Here is a 21573-nt window from a genome sequence, read left to right as displayed (position 1 = left end):
CACTTGGTCTTCATTTGTGGGCACAGTTGTCACGGAGATGCGTCTGTTGACATACAACATACTTTTAGGACATCCTGTCCATGTTGGCTAAATATTTAGGTATAAAGACTTTGTGATTCATTTCTAACTCAATTTTCCTTACAGCTACAGTAGGCAACAAACAAACATACAGAAAGCAAAACATTCCACCTATCTCTCTGCTGCCTCGTATCACTCCACTAAGCCTCTCCCACCAGTTCAAACAGCAGCAGGAGGAGTCGGTTGCCCTGTGAAACCTACGACGTGAGCCTCGCCAAGACCCCGGTCCCTTGTCTCACTGCGACTCAACCTGTCAAAGACGCCCCTCCAGTGTTTCGTGGCCCCAGGGCAGAGCACCCCAGGCTTCAGAGGCAGCTGCGACGCCGTCTAACAGCAGGATGAAAGGCTAGTAGATGCTATACACACTTGCACACACCACTGTCCCACCCCAGACGTTATTCCCCCCCGTTTGTCATCATGCCCACTAATCAATGCGAGGACATGCCATTGAACATAATGAGCCTGAAGCTCTGTGTAGAACCAGGACGTGTTCACACACATGTTTTGTATTATACGCTGTTGTTGGAAAAGGACATATAGTAAATTTATTACAAGCTGCAGTGAACTACTGCTCACTTGAGCTACAATATGCTGAAAGGCGACCTACCACATATTGAGCAAAGTTACCAAAAGCACTATTGGATAGTGCTATTGTCACCAATAGTTTAAAACCACGTGCCTGGGGAGAGCAAACTTGTTTCTGCCACTTAAAGGGACACTGTGTCTACATTCGTCCTCTGGAGACCTCCACACCAAACCCCAGTGCTAACCCTGGCAATTACATTCCCTAACCTGAACCAACATCTTAACCCTGAAATTCAATGGCTGACTTTGAAGACCAGGTTTGTGACGACAAATTGGTCCCAATAATGTGACTGTGTGAACTCGATTAACACTAATACAAACACACACACTCTCCTTTTCCCCAGATTGTTGCAGTCCTTTTGACAATGGTCTGGTTTGTTTGTATGAAGAACAAGAAATTCAATATTTGAGTGGTGGGGCGTGCAAAGAGAGAAATAATGGAGACAGAGGGTAGGAGAGGGAGAGAGAGAGAGAAAGAGGGAGACTTCGTTGTATCTTGTTTACCATTTCCAATGAAAAATCCCTGTTTTTTCTCTCTCTCTTTCTCTCTCTCACACACACTCACACACACACACACACACACACACACACACACACACACACACACACACACACACACACACACACACACACAACATCACATCACAAGGACAAAATGCACAGTAATCTGAGCTCTGAGTATCCATTATGTTGTAAAAGAGGGAAAATGATTGATGCACATATGAATTAAAGTTCAATTGAAGGACGCAGCTCCCAGTTATGGCTGCTATTCATCAATTAGATCCTGAAACACCCCCTTCCAGAGAGAAAAAAAGAAGGTAGCACAGAGTGTCCTTCCTTACTTTTGTATTTTCCTCTCGATGGACAAAGCAGAATTCATTGGCTATTTCTAATTTAAGGGAGAAAGGGCAACCCTCTCTCAATCATTTTCACTTAGAAGAAAGTTTGTAAACACAAAAGAATATTATAGGAAAGAGGCTGGGAGAATACTAATTTTAACCTCTGCAATCAGCAACAGATTTGCTAATCATTTCATCTTTTCAGTTATTTATTCTGCTTTATTCCACATTTTCTAGTTCAGGCTTTTGAAATGTGAGGAATTGTTGCTTTTCTGTTTTACATCATTTTTGGATTTTGAACTGTCTGACAGAACAGGGAATTTGAAAACATCACTTTTGGGAAATTATACAGGTTATCATCTGTCATTTTATGCACTCAATGATTAATCCGAAGAGTGATCAACAACAGGAAAATAACGTAGTTGCAGCCAAATCAAGTCAAGCAATTTGCCTCTTTCTTGCCGCTTTTTCTGAGAATTGCTGGCCAACTCCAATGAGGACACTGTATAACACTGTTTCCTTTAACAATACCACAAGGGTGCAATATTTTATTTTTTATTCAAAATGGCGATAAATTTGCAGCAATTGTTGAAGTTGACAAGACAAAACCGACAAAAGACTGTTACTTAAACTTTTTAACATTCTAATCTATATAACACTATTATTGGAAACTAAACGGATATGAATATAGTGGATGAATTACTATAGCAACACTGAGGCCCAGCAGAAAAATCTAATCTCTGAGGAAATCTATATAGTCTGTCATATACGCTACAAAGCCGGTAAAGCTCTATAACATATAATCTCAGGAAACTTTTCAAACTGAGCGAGCAGAAAGAGGGAAAGCTCAGCAAGGTTGCAGGCATGCAGAACGACAAAAAGCTTGAATGATTCATATTTGTCCGCCAGTAACAGCAGACAACACCCCCTAAGCTTTTTCCAAATCCTTACACGTTTTTCTAGCATGGCTGGTGATGATTTCTTTCAAATACCAGCCAATGTCTCTTACACTTTTTGTACTACAATTGAGCTGGAAACCAATAAAAAACCAAGCTTCCTTGACATTTTGCAGCTTTACCTGTGTCAATTCTACCGTACATTGTTTCTAAAGGAGATAATCCGTGACAGAGAGCTCTGATCAGGTACTTGTTTATGTTGCTGCAATCTAAGGCCTTAATCTGCTAGAGAGATATCAGATAGTGCCATCCCTAGGTGGTGTTGAGTGGATGGGAAACTGTCTGGTCGTGACTTTGTGTGCATAGGAGGGGATTAACTGAGAAGAAGCAAGTGTAGAGGAGAAAAGTAGAGAAACAGATAAAGCCCATAAAGGGGCAGGATGATGACTACGTCTCATATTTGAACATATTCGAACAGAGTCATGACCATATTCATGAAATTACACTCAAAGACCAGACCAGAATTAACAAAGCACTCTGGATAGTTGCTTTATCGCACAGCATTATAAGAGTAATGCAAACGACCTTCACAGGGACACCATAACGCTTGACTTTACCTATACATCAGGAACTCTGCAATTAAAAGGAATTGACGGTGCACATTTGGGAGTTGATTCACAGTGGAATAAAAAAGATGATTCTCAGATTAAAAAAAGTCAGCATATGTGGTTTTTAGAAGTAAAGGGAAGAGTGAGGGTGATATTCTTGATTTACGAAAGGTTTTTGTGTACATATAGGCTACTCATCCATCATATAAAAGGTCTCCTTTTTGACTCACTGTCTAATTTCATTGCAATACCCAGAGTCTTTAGAGTTTTTCTTTTAAGGAGGGTTTGTATTTCTTATGATCTGACCGATTCGAGAGCCCTCTAGTGGCTGTGTTTTTACCAAAGTAACAATTTCTCATAGTGTTAGTGTTCATTTTGCCAGCCAAAATTAAAAATGTCTCATATGAATATTTGACCCACAGATGGTCTAGTTATGGTATGGTTAACTTTAAGTAACTAACGCTACTTTCAGGCTCAAGTTTTGACTATGGACTGGAGACACAGTGAAAGTAGTGCAAGTAGCATGAAGCACAAAACAAAAGGTCACCTCAACATGAAAGTGCACATGTTCACACAGTGAGATAGGGAACAGCAACATGTGCGCACTCTCACACACGCCCTGCATCCACTGCCTACATATTTTGGTGCAGCAGTGCATTAGCAGTAGCTATTGTAGCAGTGGGTTCACATCTCTCATTATGCATCACCATGCCAACTGGAAGAGAGATTAGAGTGCAGATTAGTGAGACTCCATTATTTTATGTCCCAAATGGTTTTGAAATCAATGGTCCAACCAAAGAGCGTGACTTTCATTTCAATGCTGGCACAATCCACTATAATTATGGGTTTCACTAACAAAAGCGATGTGTTCCTAATGGTATACTATTCAGGTGCATAATACCCAGCATATAGTCTATGTTACTCTTTGCAACTTTCCCTTTATCATAGTTTCATTTATTTATTATAAATTCGCAACAAACTGTTGGTCCTGCAAACCACGCTTTTTGTCCAAAATGAAACAAAAACACAATAAAGAGCCATATTGTTGCATTGTGAGACACATTCCTGTCATTATGATGAACACGGCCAGTGTTATAACTACCATATTTGTGAGCTACAGTTATCGACTTTCAACTATGACAAGTTTCAGCAAATCAGACTAAAATGTTGGACTTAATGGCAGAGAAATTCGAATCCCCTCAACTTACAGGTCTGCTGACTAGCTATGCATGTTGTTTGTGAACAAACATGAAGGATTGTACCAAGTACTGCAACATTTCTGTTTCTCTCATATGTTTGAGGAGAGGTGAGATCACTGCAGACCTCTTATAGGTTAATTCGGGAGAAGAAATGAGTTGTGCAAAATTATAGCAGGGACATGTCTCCCTGACTTTTGTTTAAATTATACCTTTGGTCCAAGCACATTTCATACACAACTGCACTGTTGAGATTAAAAGAAAAAAGAGACAAGCGAGATATGACGGGGAAGAGCCAGGAAGAATAGACAGAAAAGAAAGCTGATCATTTTTCAAACTGATGTTTTCCTCAGGACAAGGCTGTGGGGAGGATGGAGACACAGCAAAAAGAGGGAAAAAAAACACAATAAGAAATGCTAATATACACTGAAATTAATTAAATGATGTCGAGTCTGATTTTATCTGACAGGGAGGTAATTTGTCTCTCTTTGGTTGCCTGTGGACTATGGCTTTGTGTGTGTGTGTGTGTGTGTGTGTGTGTGTGTGTGTGTGTGTGTGTGTGTGTGTGTGTGTGTGTTGGTTTTGTAATTGCTTTGTGCCAATGGGGCACCATCTTAGTGTCGTATGTGACTGTAATGTGAGCATTTTCGATTTTGCACGTGCTTTCCAGTGATGTTCAAAGTGGGATGTGTCAGCTGAACCACACAGGTGAAGGACAAACAGTGCACTCACAGCTGCAACACCTGCAGATTTTAAAGCAACCTTGTGTCTCCTAAAGGTTTTTCTTACATTAATGCATTCTTGTAGTTTATTTGGGTGCTTACATTTTTCTAAGTGACGCCATGTGTTCATGTGAATAAGGAGCATCCTCTCTCAAGAGTGAAGGGACGTGAAGTTATAGCACTGCATCATCTCTTAGAGCGGATGTGAAGAGAATTAAAGGAGAGAGACGAGGAAAATGAAAGGGAGAGAAAGAGTACCTGGAGAATACTCAGATTAGTCTGTGCTGTCACACAAACCCACACATAGCCACCTTTCACACATGGTGAAAACTAGCTGTGCAGTCAGTACACTGGCCGGGTTATTCCCATGAACAATAAATCTTGTGAGCAGTTTGGGAGCAGTTCTTGTTATATTTGTTAAAATTGTCCATACATCCTGACAGCAATCAATGGTGGCCTATATTTGACTCTGCCCGTGCACTCACTGTGCATCACCCAAGTCTTTTACAAGGCCAGGCAGATATTTCACTAAAGATACAGCAAACTCATAGCAAAAGAATGGCAGATGCCTCTGATGCCACGAAAAACACAGGAAAAAATATTGTAATTCCTTGATGAACAAATCAATAAGTCCTGATATCTTAACAAAAAAACAGGGTGTTCACAATTGCCATCCAAAACGTACTCCAGTTATTCATGTGTACCTTTGAACTTTTGATACCATAGCTATGATTATGATTTAGTTACATTTAGACAACTAAAACCACTTGGTTCAGGTAACTGACAAAACGTAGTCAATGTCACAATAAACCAACTATCTGATGAGATGTAAACCATGGTCTCTGGTGACAAAGACACTTTATACACCCACCGGTCAACTGCAACGTTTTTCCTTTCTCCTCTTCTTTTGAGACAGGTCATTATGTCACAAGGGCAGTCAACAAAAAGTAAAGATTAAACAACTGAACAAACAACCAATGCATTGTTGTTTTTCTGGTGAGGAAAGCCTTGAACAAATCCATAAAGCACACCTGAAAATTGTCTCAACTTTCCACAATGTTTTATCACAAAGCTCTTTCTCTTGAGGTTCAACCATGGTGACTCAGGGGACTGTCGGCTTTTGTTCCAGTGAAAAACAAAAGCATTTCTTTGTTCAGTTTCTGATCTCCTGTGCTGAAGGTGCTAGTAAAATGAACTTTTGTTGTGCCTGGTTGGAATGAAAACCTATTTATACATTCAACCTGCTGAGTAAATCTAACCTTACAGACAGCTTTAAGAGAGTGTTTACAGTCTCTACCTTTCTCTGAGTTTATTCCAGTTTTATGAACGTCACTCTTGCTATATAAACCCATCCTCAGACCATGTGACTGTGCAGCAGAAAGAGAGGTGGTTGACCAAGATCCTGGCCTAATCCATTTAGGTGACCTGACATTCACCTCAGCTCTCCCATCAGGCTTTAATCCTTTGGCCCTCCTCTACAACCATCAGCTATGCATGTTCAGACTCCAGTGGCCCTTGTGGTTTGACTATGTGAAGGGCTAAATTAGAGTGGGTTGGATGTGGGAGGATTTCAAAGCTTTTCAAACGCTACTGATCTAATATGAAGCAAAAATGCTGCAAAGGCAAGGTCAGGAGGGGGCTCTGCCATACACTTTATAGTTCACAGATCCAAGCAGCTGCTAAAATAAAGGAAGATACAATCGTTCTTTTGTGTTGGAAGAAAAAAATCAAATTGCATCATAAAAGAAGATGGTGACAAGGATAATGAAACTCTGCATGGCATAATGTGTTTCTTCTTCTAGCAGCAAAAAGCACAATTGTTTGTTAAGGAAATGGGTACAAGCAATCATCAGCTCTTCTTTTGACGTCGGTGATGAAACATGAAGAAAGCCTACATGACCAATCAGTGCAGGCTGTCATGGCGAACACAATGACAGTACACTCCTTGTGGGAGCTCTAGTTTGTACCATGCGTTGATTGTGATATTGTCATTTAAAAGCAGAATTTTGTTTCTGATGAGCACACTCAAACATGGCGGATACATAATGGCTGTAATCAGCCTTACTTTGATCATGTCTCATGAATTCTTGTCACACAGCTATCTCTTGTCGTTTTCTTGTCCTCACATTATTGCTTGAATGTAAAGATGGGGTGAGGCAAGATGAAAAATCCATTTTGAGACAGACATAGAAAAAGAGAAGGAAAACACAGACACAAAGTGTGCCATCATTAAATATGCCTGTTCCTCCCATAAATAGACAGTCTGCACTCATTGCTCTAAGGGGTCTTGGTGTGCAGACTCCTTATTTGTGTCTCACGCTAAGTGGACAGAGGAAAAGGAAAGCACTCAATAGAGTAGACATCTTCACCAAGGCCAAATAACCTCCCCAGTTACCTTTTATTTTCACAGTCAACATTTTGCCAACTAGATGACAGCAAAGTTTACTCTGATGGTATCACTATGAGAATGGTCACATGGTTTCCAAAATCAACAGGTTTTTGACTGCTGGGTGCCTGAGGTTTTTTTTTGTTGTTTTTTTGTTTGGATGTACTCTCTAACCATGCAGCTGTCCCCCACTCTGATCCAAACTGAAATATCTCAGCAACTATTGGATGGATTGGCATGAAACTTGATACAGAGTTTCAAGGTGCCCCGAGGAGGAATCTTAATAACACCTTCATTCGGTCCAAATTCTCTTTGTTCAGTTCTTTGGTTTATGACTGACATTTCTATCAGTAGCTGCTGTACTTTGTGCTTATTAGCAAATATCAGCATGCTAATGTGCTGAACTACGTCAGCAAACATGGTAAACATCTTACCTGCAAATCATCAGCATGTTAGCATGCTGATGATTTCTCCAAAAAAAAAAAAAACAAAGGGTAAAGAGTTTTTCAAGAGAGCAGTGACCACATACTTTTTTTATTTGTTGTCGCTTCAGTGACAACTGATTTTTCCTGTATTATACATGTTTAAATCTTGAAAATGTCCACTCTGTGAATTTGCAGACTCAGACATATCTGAAGTGGTCAGCATCATCATATCAACATGAGATTGAACTTCGCCCATTTATGACCCTGCAAAAGCATCTACCTCCTTTAATCTAAAGTTAGCTAATTCGAAAATCCTGTTGCTTTATATCGTCTCATACGCACAGTTAAACTTTTGAATTTTACATGAGTGCATTACTAATACAATTTTTTCATCAAATCCTTATCTAAGGATGGTAACTTCATCGGTTCTCATTTAGATGTTCCTGTGTAACTGTAACATATTTCAACAGACAAGTACAGATTATTAGCTCTAGGGGTATATTCTGTATGTGTACACTATCAAACCTTGTGACATCAGTACATTTACATATCAAAAACAGAATTTAAAAAACAAAGCTTTGGGATACTTGGGCTACAGCAGCACTACCTGCTGTCTGAAGAGCCTTGATTTACCCAGAAATCATAGCAAATTAATGACTAAATATATTGAAGAACTAGAGAGCTTTGGGTCAAGTCTATCCTTCTCAAACAACCCCTGACACAACTTAAGGCTCTGGAGACCAAGTTTAATTAACAAAAAGCAAGAACAAAAGATTATATCTGCAACCTGATTGTAAAAATTCATTTAAAAATTTCCAGGTGAACCAGTGGAACAACGGATATTTACTTTTTAGCTTTCTTTTGTTTTTAACTTTTTTAAATTAACTTTCTTCTCCTGAGGGATCTCAGAATGACAAAGATAATTCATCTGCACTGTTTAATGACCAACATCTTTCAGGAAGTCGGTCATATTAATAACTTTTGACCAACAACATACACCCTAAGTCCAACTGCAGTCCAATGGCAGGATAAAGTAATAAAGATGTAACCTCTACCTTATACTGGATGAGCGTTAAGAGTCAAAATAGAAAATTGAGATGTGCCACTTTTATGTGTGAAAGGACACAATTATGCTGCCACTGTAAGCCAACAAAGAACTGTCATCAACCCATTATGTTACACATGAATAGAGCAGCATAATTGCAATGGAGAGTTGACTTAAACAACGATGCCTGCTCACTTAAGACTGCTGCTTAATCAAAATGCAGTGTTGCCTACAATTGCTCTCATTTATCACTCTGCTCACATGTTATTAGTATATTCTATGAGTGGAAGTCATTTTAAAATCTTACTTCATTGCCATTAACCTCGCAGACATGAGGAAATGCTAGTTTGCCTGCTATGTCCTTGATTAATCTTTACCGTGGGTAAGAGGATGTGCTTACATACAACTTCATTAACAATTCTTACCAAGACAATACAGCCACCTTTCTCCATATGTAGAGAAACTGTATACTTTATTGTGTTTGGCAATAATGTAATAGATCTAATACTAGACTTGTAAATTAGCAAAGTTAATCCAAATAAACAAACAAGACCTGACATAAAGCCATGGAGGAGTATAGTATAATACAGGCTTCGGTCTACAACCAAAGCAGCAATGCATTTGTATGTGCAATAACCATCAGCCACAGGTGACAGCAACTGGAAACCAAAGCAAAATAATAAAGAACGCCTGAAAATGAATTCGTATTAAAACAAGAAAAAACTGAGAATACCACTGATGTTTCGTGAGGAAATCCAGAGGTGATCCATAATGATTTGGAGCTTATTGAACCAGTGATGAAGCTAACACTAAGTCCACAAAGAGTTCAAAAATCAACGCAGAGGCATCATCTGTACATTAAACCACATGCACAAAAACACACGCAGTAAAACAGACCAACGAGCACTGCGGACACAACAGTATGCAACAAGACACAAGAGCCAACCACGCTCACACCCACAGCAAAGGTGCATAATGATCAAACAATCAGACCCCAAGTCATTAACGTTAGCTCCCACAGTTCATGTGAAACACACGCGGTTTCCCGGAACCATAAAACTGGCGCCCATATGAACAATAACCGTCACACAGTCAACACAGCTGGAAGAAGACATGAACGGCTTACCTGTGATGACACTTTAATCAGGTGTCCCAGGCTGATGCTCTGATGATGCCGAGTGGTTTTGACTCTTGAGAAGAGTGATATCACTTTAAAGTGTGTCATGCACGGTGATTAAGGCCCGTAGGAAAAAAATTCATCTTAGATACACGTTACTGGGACTCAAGCGACGTAAAGTCCAGTGGCTTCACGGTGTCTTCACCGCTGAAAATGCTAGCGGCTAATTAGCATACACACCCTTCTACTGAAGTTAATTTACTGTAAGAGAAATACCGCGGGTCGCGGTGTAGCTTTAAGAATGACGGTTAAATATTAAATGGTACCATTTCTGTCGACAGACTGAAACAAAGTGCTTTAGTTTTACCTTTACTTAAACTTGTAGCTAGCTAACTGGAAGCTACTAACTACGCAACCTCTCGATCATCTGCGCTGCGCAATGCGGCCGCTGTAGACTGAATCACAGAGGAGGATCATGGGTAGTTGAATCAGGGCGCCATCGGACGGCGCATGTTTAGACTAATTTCATGTTTCTACGTTCCGTGGGTGTCCTACTAACCCACCCCTTTAGTAGACATATGTCTAGAAAATCTACTTTTCATGAGTCAAATCAAAATCGATCTGTTTTCAGCTTTGTGACTTCATCCAGTTAATACAAGGGTACTTATTTTGAATATTTTATTTAGCTTAGGAAGATTTTCTCTACCCATTAAGGAACACTTAATTTAACACTCAATTTATCAGAAAAATTCTAATGACCAAATCTGGAGATTGTTGATTTTGACAGAGAGGATATGAAAAATGGTACTCTGAAAAGTAACTAACTTTAGCTGTCAGATAAATAGAGTAAAAAAAAAAAATTAAAAAAAAAAAAGGCTTTGACATGTAGTGGAGTAAAGCCACATAAAATTGAAAGCCTCTAGTACCTTGAATTTATTTGTACTGAAGTACAGTACTTGAGTAATACACAGTGGAGACGGTATGACCATATGATAGCAACAAACAATGCATTGTCAAGATAAAAGACGGTTAATTAGGCCACATTGCAGTTCACACCGATCGCTGTTCTTTGGGTGTTATAGTTTCTGAGACTCTGACCCTTTTCAGGAAAAGCAAAGAAAAGCAGAAGAGAATTTCTAGAAAACCAAGAGCAAATAACATTCAAGCAAATACCATCATTGGCCCTAAGTATGTTTTTCATTTCTGAAACACTGATATGAGGGAATCATTTCAAAGTTGGATTTGAGCCAGTAACAACTGGCAATGTCACACACACAAAAAGGCATCATCTCCCTGAAAATATATTCAGTCATCCCAATGTATCTTCCATTATTGGAAGTGAAGGGAAATATAAATGAGTTGTAATGATGATTTTCTCATTTCAAATGCCAGTGTAGTTTCAGTAGGAGCCTCTCTGTGTGAATATTGCCTTGCCTAACAAAGCGAGTGATAAACACTAAATGCTGTGCAGCTCATATTCAACAGTAATCAGATGAGCTGTACAAGCAGTATGCAAATGACCAATGAAATTGCCTTATTAATCTTAATGTGTGTATTGTCAACCACTACTTAGTGAAATGCTGGACAGTTTTAAATCTTACCAAGCTTGAAATGACAATATTTGAATGCAGTGAAAAGAAGTAGCTTGTGCAAATCTTTCATAACCGCTGATTAAACTCTAATGTTCCCAATATATCATCAAACTTCACTGGATTTGGAGTAGTTTGATTTATGTTATGAAACTACTTGGGCATTCTTGGTCTTGATTGTGCAACACTGGTTGTGCACCTTACCTCTCGGGTCATGTGGCCCAGATTTGGCAGTGTGAAAACTTACTGCTGTTTAAGAACAGCACACTGTCACCTCACAGTTAGAAGGTCTCGGGTTTGATTCTTGCTGTGGGTGCCGGGGGCGTGTCCTCCATCATGCCTTTGGTGCCTGCTGCTCGAGGAAAAGGGGCCTTTCTGTGTGGAGTTTGCATGTTCTCCCCGTGTTCACCTGGGGTATCCTCCATAAAATATATCCTCACTAAAAACATGTAAGAAGATCACCACCTGACCAATGGTGACAAAGAGAATTGGGTCCCCGGGCACCGCTTTCGGCTGGCAGCCCACCGCTCCTGGTCTGCTGCGGAGGAAGGACGGACCAAGGATGGGTTAAACGTGGAGAAAATTTCATGGAAGCATGGCGTGTGTGCATGTAGTGTGCAACTAACTATGTGTGATAATAAAAAGTATGTTTCTTCACAACACGTAGAAGAATCAGTTCCAGCCCATCATTAACATGGGCCTATTTCAAGATGTTAATGCAATCATGGCAGTATAATTTTAAGCATATGCCCAGATGCTCAGGTAACAGGTAAACAAACTTCCAATATCTTAAACCCAGTGAATTCAACAATGGGTTTTTTCCTCACTGTCTTCTGTCTAAAACTTGTGTTTGCAATAGCATATCTCTCTTTGCATCTAGTTGTGACACATTCCCAGCACAGACCCTTCTCTCACTTGGATCTCTACCACTAGCTGAGTTAGGGCCTAATTACAGTACAGAGCACAGATTTTGAAGGCTGAATAACATGAGGCGAGTTGCACTGCCTTATTCAGATGAAGCTGACAAAGTGGAGCCGCTTGCTGAGTTTTGTGTGTTGTTGCTATGAAACCATGGCATCAGCTGATGATGTGACGGGGTTGCCAACTCGCAGGCTTCTGGACCCTGGCGCACACTTTCACCTTCAGTCTCACGCTGTCACTGGCCAAACATTTCTTATGTCAAAACACTGCTACAGCAACAGAGATGAATGGGCAAACGTTATGGTCAGAACTCAGACTCCATGAGTGTAAAATTAAATTAGTTTTAGATTGGTGTGATAGTGACTGTGTGGTCTTTTTGTGTGTGTGGGCAGTGGGAGTAGCTCGTGGATTTCAATCACTGAGCTGTGATTTCTGCACTGTTAACATGACAGCTATGCAATGGCCATTTGTATAATTTTGGGTGTTACTCTGGGTTAGAGCTAGCGGCTAACAAGCAGCAACAAGTCCCTGTCTGTAAATGAGCCCCCAAGCTTGCTAGCCACATATTAGCTATCATGAAAGTGAACTAGCTAGCTCATTAACCAAAAACAACATTCTCTACTCTGCTCAGTTATGCACCTTGGGTCACTGTAAACAACAAAACAAGGGTTCTGTGATATATTTTTTATTTTGCCAGAGAAATAGTTAAAAGGTTAAAAAAGCATGAGGAGGTTGCTATGAAGGAAGGCTCATTTTAAAAAGTCTTGCTAGCTTGGCTGCTTGTGCTACCTTTTGTGGAAATTTAAAAAATTTGGTAAGAAAAACTTTCCGCTGCAAAGTAAATTAGTGAGCTTTGCAATGTTCCTCTCTGTTGTTTTAACTGTAGGCCTATTAATGCTTTTTGTTATACAATTTTTTGAGATTTAATCATCATTAAAAAATGATCCAAAGTAAAACTGACTACACTGCTATGACAGAGACTGGATCTCAATAAAACAAAATGTGACAGCACATTCATGCCACACCTTTGATGAATATTATAATATTCGATAGAACAAATCAAGAAAAAAACCTTGTGTGGCTTCTGTTTTTCTTCCCAGCCAATGGTGTGTCCAGTCATCAATTTACAGATAAAGGTTCAACTGTGTAATGACCATGTACAGAGAAAATGCTTTTTGGTTGCCTTTTTTTTTTTTTTTTTTTTTTGTGTGTGTGTGTGTGTGTGTGTGTGTGTGTGTGTGTGTGTGTGTCAGTACCACTGTTTGCCACTTTGGCAAAATTGGAGGTGATACCGACCTGCCACACCATGTCTTCATTCATAGTTGAGATTGCTGTTAGCGGGCAGAGCAACTTCGCCTGGCCAAGTTCACCAAAAACCATTATGGCGGGGCTTTAAAGCGTTACATGAAAGCAGCTTGAAAAGACCTCTCCCCTTGCAGTTTTAAATGCATCCGGCATGATCAGGTTGGCTGATCCACGGGCGGGCCATTTACCGTAGAGGTCATATGACATACCGGCAGTAACACTGTCAGGGTTTATTGTGCCTGCACAATAAGAAAACAGATTCACTTAGGATCAGGCAGGATTTAATACCAGGTTGTCTACATATTGTCTAGTATGATGCTTTTTGTGTTTGTGTGTGTGTGAGTGTACATTCCTTGAGAGATTGTAGCCTCTAGAGACAGACAGCCTGTGAAGAGAATCCAATATGCTGTTCCATAATGAAAGCTCTCAAGGGGGATCGCAACGCTGCTTAGTGGGCTTTGTACAGTCCATTCAATCAGAGGCTGCCAACATGCTGGGACTTAGAGGCAGCAGCCCTCACCACTGGCTCTCTGAGAAAAAGAGATAGCAATGCCAAAATAGTGGGAGCAAGACAAAACAAGTTTTAGAGCTTTGGTGTTCGTCTCTTCTGTCATGTTAAATAACATTACAGTGTGATTGCATCAGGTGATAGGATGTTATTGTTTGAAACTGCTGCGCAATGAGCAACCATCTGTTGTGGTGAAACATCCGCAGCATGTCCCGTCTACGTTGAAGGTTGTACAGCTTAGTTGCTGAAACAATCAGTTCACCAACCCGGGACAACACAGCTAAAACTCCAACGAGAGAGAGAGAGAGCAGTGTGCACATGACACCAAATGGCATGATGTGGAAAAATGACTTCTAGCTGGAGCAAGCAAAATGCTGTTCTGGCCTGCAGCCAATTCTTAGACCTCTGTCTTTGAAATGTGTTTGAATCAGCATATATTAAAAAAGCTGCACATGGAAACATGTAGACAGTAAAATGGTTTTGCTGTGCTGTAGAGGTGCTGCATAGATTGATGCACTGTCAAATACAGCCTTCACTTTTATTCGCTGAGAAGCGTCGGTCAATCGATTCAACTAAAGACATTTAAGATCATTTACATTCAACTGTGCCGATCATCCCTCATATCAGGTGCAAATCCATACACTTTGTCAGGGGGGCTGGCGTGTGAGAGTGAGAGGAGAGGCAGTGACAGATTGTTTCGCTCACACTCTATTACCATCTTAAGGCAAGTGATTTGACTTTGCATGGGGCAAAGGCTCCAAGATGCCGATCTCGTTATTGGATTTCCTATGATAATGCCATAAAATGTCATCAGCTGGAAAAGAGATGCATCTATCATGCACGAGCAAGTGTCAGAAGTAATGACACTTTATTATTGGTGCTCCCGTGTGATTTTCCTGCAAGTGTACAAGTTTGTGTGTGTGTGAGTGGCTTTTAATGTGAAAAAATGGGCTGAAGAATAGAGGTTGTGGTGATGGGAGTAGAGCTACTGTACTGTCTGACTGCTTGCTCTTTCTAACCTGAAGGCATAATCTCCTGGATGGTGAGAGATGTCTACAGCCTGGCCTCATCTGGGCAGAATGAAGATGTCATGCTCTGGCTACAGGCTACACAACACTCCCATGCGTCTGGCTGAACCACTCAAGAGCAGGCTGACATTTGAAGTAAGGAGGTGTAAAGAGCCCTCAAAACTATAAGGGCTGAATTGGAAGAAGCACTGAATCCCATCTAGACAGGGATAAAGGCAGATGGCCACACTGAAGCCTGTCACTTTGATAGAAAAGTTGAATGAATTATGGACACTGTGGTTTTCTCACATGTATTCCAGAAAAACTACAAACAAATCTGAATGGATAATTTGTTACACATAATGGGTAATTCTCTATGATTGCAGTGACACTAAGAATGAGAGGTGCTAATCATTGCTGATAATGTCAGCATCCTTTGTGAAATGCTAACCCATTGGATTTCCATTGTGGTCCAACTGAGGCATGCCCCCAGTGTACACCCCAATAGGATCCTGTGGGATCCAGTGGGATCCAGTGCCGATTATGGCCAAAACAGGGTTCTAATTACCACTGGGGTCCCATTGCGACATGGCTGTGTCCATTGGGGTTCCAGTTAGGGTCCCATTGGGGCATACCTCAATTTTACCGGTTCATAATAACACAACAATTACAACAAGGTTAAAGCCTAGAAAATGAGCACAATCCATTTTTAAATATTGACTGATCTTTATTCATATTGAATTAAAAATATAGTTTTGACAGATTCATGTAACAAAACAGAGGGAATACGTATTTAAATGTTCTAGTTTGGGAAATGTGTCAATTTACCAGTGAAGAGAAACGTTTAAAACTGGCAATATGTGACAAGGTATGGTCTATAAAACCTAGTTCTCAATCATTCTGATGAGTCGATACAAAGCAATGATAATTTATGATAATTTTTCTGATAGAAGAGCCTTTCTTCCAAACTTCAGTGTACTTTTAAACAGCCACGCAGACCTTTGAGAAGCAAATCAAATATATACTGTATGTAAATGCTAGATTTTTTAAATGACTAGATTGCCACCAAAATCACCACCCTTCTATTGGGAAGTGTACCACAGGCCTATAGTATTCTGTAGGTAATAGGCAATATAGAAAAATCCTGACAACATTTAAGTAATCCAAAGTTGATACTGGTGAAAATTCCAAGTTTTGAAAGCTAAATCGCAGTATTCATACACAGCACAAAACCTGTAGTTGTCTGGATCACTTCCTGCATGAACAACACAAGTTGTGCTTGAATTGCAATATCTGATACAACTGAGAGTATATTCCAGTTGTCCATTCCAATTGTGCATCCATAGACTTCTCATACAATTCTGCTCTCCCTGATAGGTTTAGATTAGAGTATATTTAACATCCAACCATTCATCTTGAGTTTCTGAGCATCAGCCACACTTGATATCAGCATTGCCATTCACTGCTTGATCGCTACTGACATATTTGCAACAATGCCACAGAGAAAGTAGCTGAAAATGATGATTTTGGTGTCAGTCCTCACATCAGATATTAGGTAAAGTGACAAATAGGCCAAACTCCCATAAAGATCCTGTGAAATGGAAATCTTAACTTCCTGCTAAACTGAGAAAGAGTGAACTTTTAAGACCTTTATACAAGTAAATACCAGTTGTTTGAATCATCAGTCCAGCCCATGCAATCTCTCTTCCGTTTTGTCTCTCAAACACCATTTAATCACTCTTGGGGCTGTAAAATAATATTGCTACACAATTCAATCAATATTGCCCCAAATGGATGAAGAGCTGAGTATCTTCTGAAAGTAAACAATGGCTGCGCTCAGTGCAAATGGAAATTAACTTAAGGACTTAACTTAATAACTCAAGGAAATATGGTATAGGTCCTTAAAACTCAGGGTGTAAAGTGACACTGGTGTGTTAATAACATTGGTTAAGAAAAGACTGAGAGAAAAGGGGGATAAAACTTTGAATATTCATTAGTATTGCAACAGCATTTTAAGAGTGTACAAAACTTTTAAAAAAATCTCAAAAGGTGGATAATACTGAGAGAAGTGTAAAGGATAATGGAGGTATAATACACCCAGTAAAAAAAAAAAAAAAAGAGGAGGAAGAAAAAAATCACTCCTACAAAGTGAGCAAGAGCAGAGGTCAAAACACAAAATCCACCAAGTTGTGCTGAAAACACAATCACACAATCACAGCGGAAATGATAAGGTGTGGGGTGACAAGAGACCCTGCAAGCGCTTTTAAAATCAGAGTTCACTCTTCAAATTACATTTACAGAATATATATATATATATACTGTATATATATTTATATACATACAGAAAAGATATCCCCAAAGGAAAAATTAAAGGTACAGTAGACCACTAAAATGCAATGATGCAAGGAGAAATAAAAGAAACAAAAAAATATCTTCAGCTGGAAAAAGAAGCATCATTGTCCTATTTACAGATGCACCTGGCCACCTTTTTACTACCTATAAAAATACTATCCTCTTTTTATTTGTTTTATCTTTTTTTTTAACAATGGTAAAACTGTGGAGTGACCCATTTGCTAAATGTACTTGTCATTTGGTTAAAAGACAATTATTAAATCCATTTTACAGTTTTACCATCAATTCATACATTGTAAACTGTGCTTACTCAACCACTGTCATCTACCCCTGTTTTCATGGCATGGTAGAATATACATATATGAATCAGCGTAAAATCCAGAGCATGACCGCCATTCACAGTTTGATTCTATTAAAATGGTAGAATATGTTTGTTAGCTGCTTTATGGTTTCCCTTTATAAAAAATGTGATTTGTTTGATGATGCATTGACCAAAACGATTTGTACTTGAGTGATTCATGGTGAAGTTCTCTGAAATGTAACGTATGTTTATCCAATACAGTAAGACCACAGGTGGATTGATGCTGTGAAAAATGTCCTCATGATATGAATAATCAAAGCACAGAAAAGTGAAATAGAGCACACTCTATAAATACAGTCCCTGTGTCCCAGTTCAGGGGCTGGACCCTCCAAAGTCCTAATTTCTTGACCGGATGTGTTTTGATGGTCCAACAAGTGCTGTCCCACTTCAAAGGTCCCACAAAAGTGTTAATTGTTTGCATTCCTTAATGTCCCATTGTGGTCAGGGGATCTGGGGATTACCACACAAAATCATATTTACCACAAAATGCTCAAAGTCCCATTTACTAAACCAATGAAGAAGCCACACAAAGTGTAAATAATGGAACTCCACTGTTTGTTATCTTTCTCAGTCTGGAGATGTTAATCACAAGGGATTTAAAAGTGGAAGTTACTCGACCATTTGCACTCTTAACCTGCTCTAAATATCAAAATCATGCTGTAAAATCAGATATCATGAAAACTGTTCCAGTTAACCACTAGTATTTAAATGTCATAAGCTGTCTGAGGGCGACTGCTCAGTGGGGAACTTGCGAAAGCTTCAGAGCACCTGAACCCAACATTAGTTTTGGTCTTTGTTTGGTCTTATTTGGCAACAATGTACAGGTTCAGCCAAGAACTCACTTCCTCTGAAGAGCAAACATCCAGTCCCTGATTTGGGACACAGCTAGTAGTCACTTTAACGTTAATGAGAGAACATGACAGACATAAGGCGAAGAAGCCTTAAAAACTGCACTTCAAAAAAAACTCTCTGTTGCCACAATGACACCCTGAAGAGCAAAAACGAGAGTTGAAAGAAAATTTTACACACCATTTACAATAGTCATCATAACATTTGTTTAAAATACATTAAACCCCAAAACAAAAGTAGATGCACAAAATAAATATAGCTGTTACTATAAGGCCGATGAGGAGTCAGTATTGACAGGGAGTTATTGTGCTCCTTTAAATAAGTACTGTACCTATGAGGCTATACCTATATCAAACAGAACATTATATCTTTTCACATGAAACAACGACTCATGTTAACATTTGACCACAATTACTTTCCCTTACCAGATTGTTTTAGTCTTTGTTCGTATTCACTTCACACAGAGCTGCTTATCGTTTTTTCCTGCTTAAGCTGTAGAACAGTGTTTGCTACATACAATTCTATGGTCACCTCGGAGGAGAAAGAAAGAATGGCAATAAGCTTTGGTCTCCCTTGCCAGTTACAGTGCACTTGCACCTTCCCCCTGCTAGCTTTTGTAACGTTGATGCATTGGTCGGGTAACATTTCTGGAATGCTAATACTTGAGTTTTAACCCTGCTGCAGGATTACAACCTATTGCCTGTCGTTCAGAGTTTCTGAGCTGGTGCAGTGTGTGAGATGTTGGGTAACATGATTTCCCCACAGAACAACAAGGGAAAGTGGATGCATTAGCATTCAAAAAGCTAAAAGCCCCTTGCGATGGTTGTTGGATGAGAGCGCCAGCAGGTTTTCTCCTCCAGAAGATTGGCTTTATTTTTCCATAGAGATCCATTACGAAGCCTTTGGGTGTCTCTCCACTCCTGTCACTGCACTTAAACACACGGCCATACAGTAGTCCACAAGCACTACAACTAATACCTTATGGGTGATGGTAAAAATAGACTTACATAACTTACTTAACTCTAAAAACATGGAAAGGACACTTTTGTTGCACACATTTACACAAAGAGAGTATACATTAGTGTAAGCTCAAACTAGTAAATCTGAAGATGTGAGGGGACAGATCTAGCACAACTAAAACAAGTTATTAACAGAGCAATGTCTGTAACCGTGTTTCCATCTGTCGAGCAAATCTGAAGCAAACTGACATGTCGCAAAAAAGAAAAAAGGAAATAGGCACATTTCCATCAACCTATTTGGAGGAAGTTGCCGGTACAGGCGATGTTATGCATGGCTGTAGAAGTAGAAGTTGCACACCGGAAACAATACCGGTTGTTTGCCAGCCGCCAATAAACCTCAAAGAAGACGAAGAAACAAAACCAGTCATCTCGGCCATCTAATGTGCAGAGATCTTCAGGAATTTCTCAACAGCAGGAACAGGTTCTTCTTCTTCTTCTTGTTTTCTTCTTCATCTTCTCTTCCTTTTTTAAACTTTTTTTGCGAAATCTACATTTCTGTTGAGTTGCACATTTTTGCAGTTTGTCTTTGTACCACAGCACAAATCTGTCTTCCTTTACACTTTTATTTCAGTAAGTTTGACTTCTGTTTATGATGTGATAACTTGTGCCTCAGCTGGAGCTCAAATGGATGATTATTATTCCCCATAAAACCTGAGACACTGTGCCGGGGCAACATCTGTGTTTTGGACAGTAAATCATCAGCACTGCTTGCCTGACTCTTCCCTCTGCCTGGTGCTTTCAGTGGAGAGGCACAAAGTTGTGTAACAGTGGTTGTGTATTGGTATGTCAGCAGTGAGACATGCACAGGCGTTAGTCGGTCTCAAAATTTCAGGAATTTATCACCTAGTACTCAGTGTGGGCAATTTAAAATAAAATCTGATATCAAGGTATGTATAGATTACTATTACAATATTGCTTTGTATCATGATATGGTCAATTTTCTGGAAATTTAATTGAGAAATATTTACTGATGTGAATGTTGGTTTGGTTAAAGGGGTACTCCATCACGAGCTGTGTTGCTCAGAATATAACCCTGGTGATGTCATGCATGTCCTGATGTCATGCATGACATCACCAGGGTTATCTCTGCTTCGGCTTGAGACTTAATATTGTGGATAGAAAAGCGGAGGTTTGGGGTTTTGGTGGTAAAAAGAGTCGAATGAGTTGAATTGTATTGATTTCTGTGGAGTCGCATTATGGAAATTGTAGGATTTTGTGGTTTTGGAGATTAACCCATGCTGGGGCCTTAGAATACAGATATCTTGGCCTCTGCTCCTTCAAATTTGAGCATCCTTTGATACTTAAGAGTCCCCTGACTTTATGGGAGTGTGATGCTAAATTGCTGGAGTACCCCTTTAATCCAGAGATTAAATACAATCAAGGTATTTTGTCAGATTGATGTAAAAATCCTGTAAATCAGATGTTGTCAGCAGTGCATGCAATAGCCCAGTAAAACAAGAGACATCAAAGCCGTTGCTATCTCGGTATAAGTGTGTTGTATATTGTTCTATATTGTCCAACCCCACATATTACTACTATGATAGTCTTTAGAGAGTGGGGATACTGAAAACAGGCTTCAGTGCACTGGAAGCTATCTGTTTTGTCTCTGTAAATTATAGTTGCAACATGATGAGGAAAAAATGAATTGCTGCTTACAGCGAATAACAGCAAAGTCATTTGGTTGTGTCAGAGCATTAAGTACTATTAAATTATCAACCCCAGACTGAATTAGGCTTCAAAGTCATTTGATGGCAGATGCTAGTGG

The sequence above is a fragment of the Chaetodon trifascialis genome, chromosome 12 (assembly GCF_039877785.1).
Source record: "Chaetodon trifascialis isolate fChaTrf1 chromosome 12, fChaTrf1.hap1, whole genome shotgun sequence".
Classification (NCBI taxonomy): Eukaryota; Metazoa; Chordata; class Actinopteri; order Chaetodontiformes; family Chaetodontidae; genus Chaetodon; species Chaetodon trifascialis.
Note: the sequence above shows the minus strand (reverse complement) of the source record.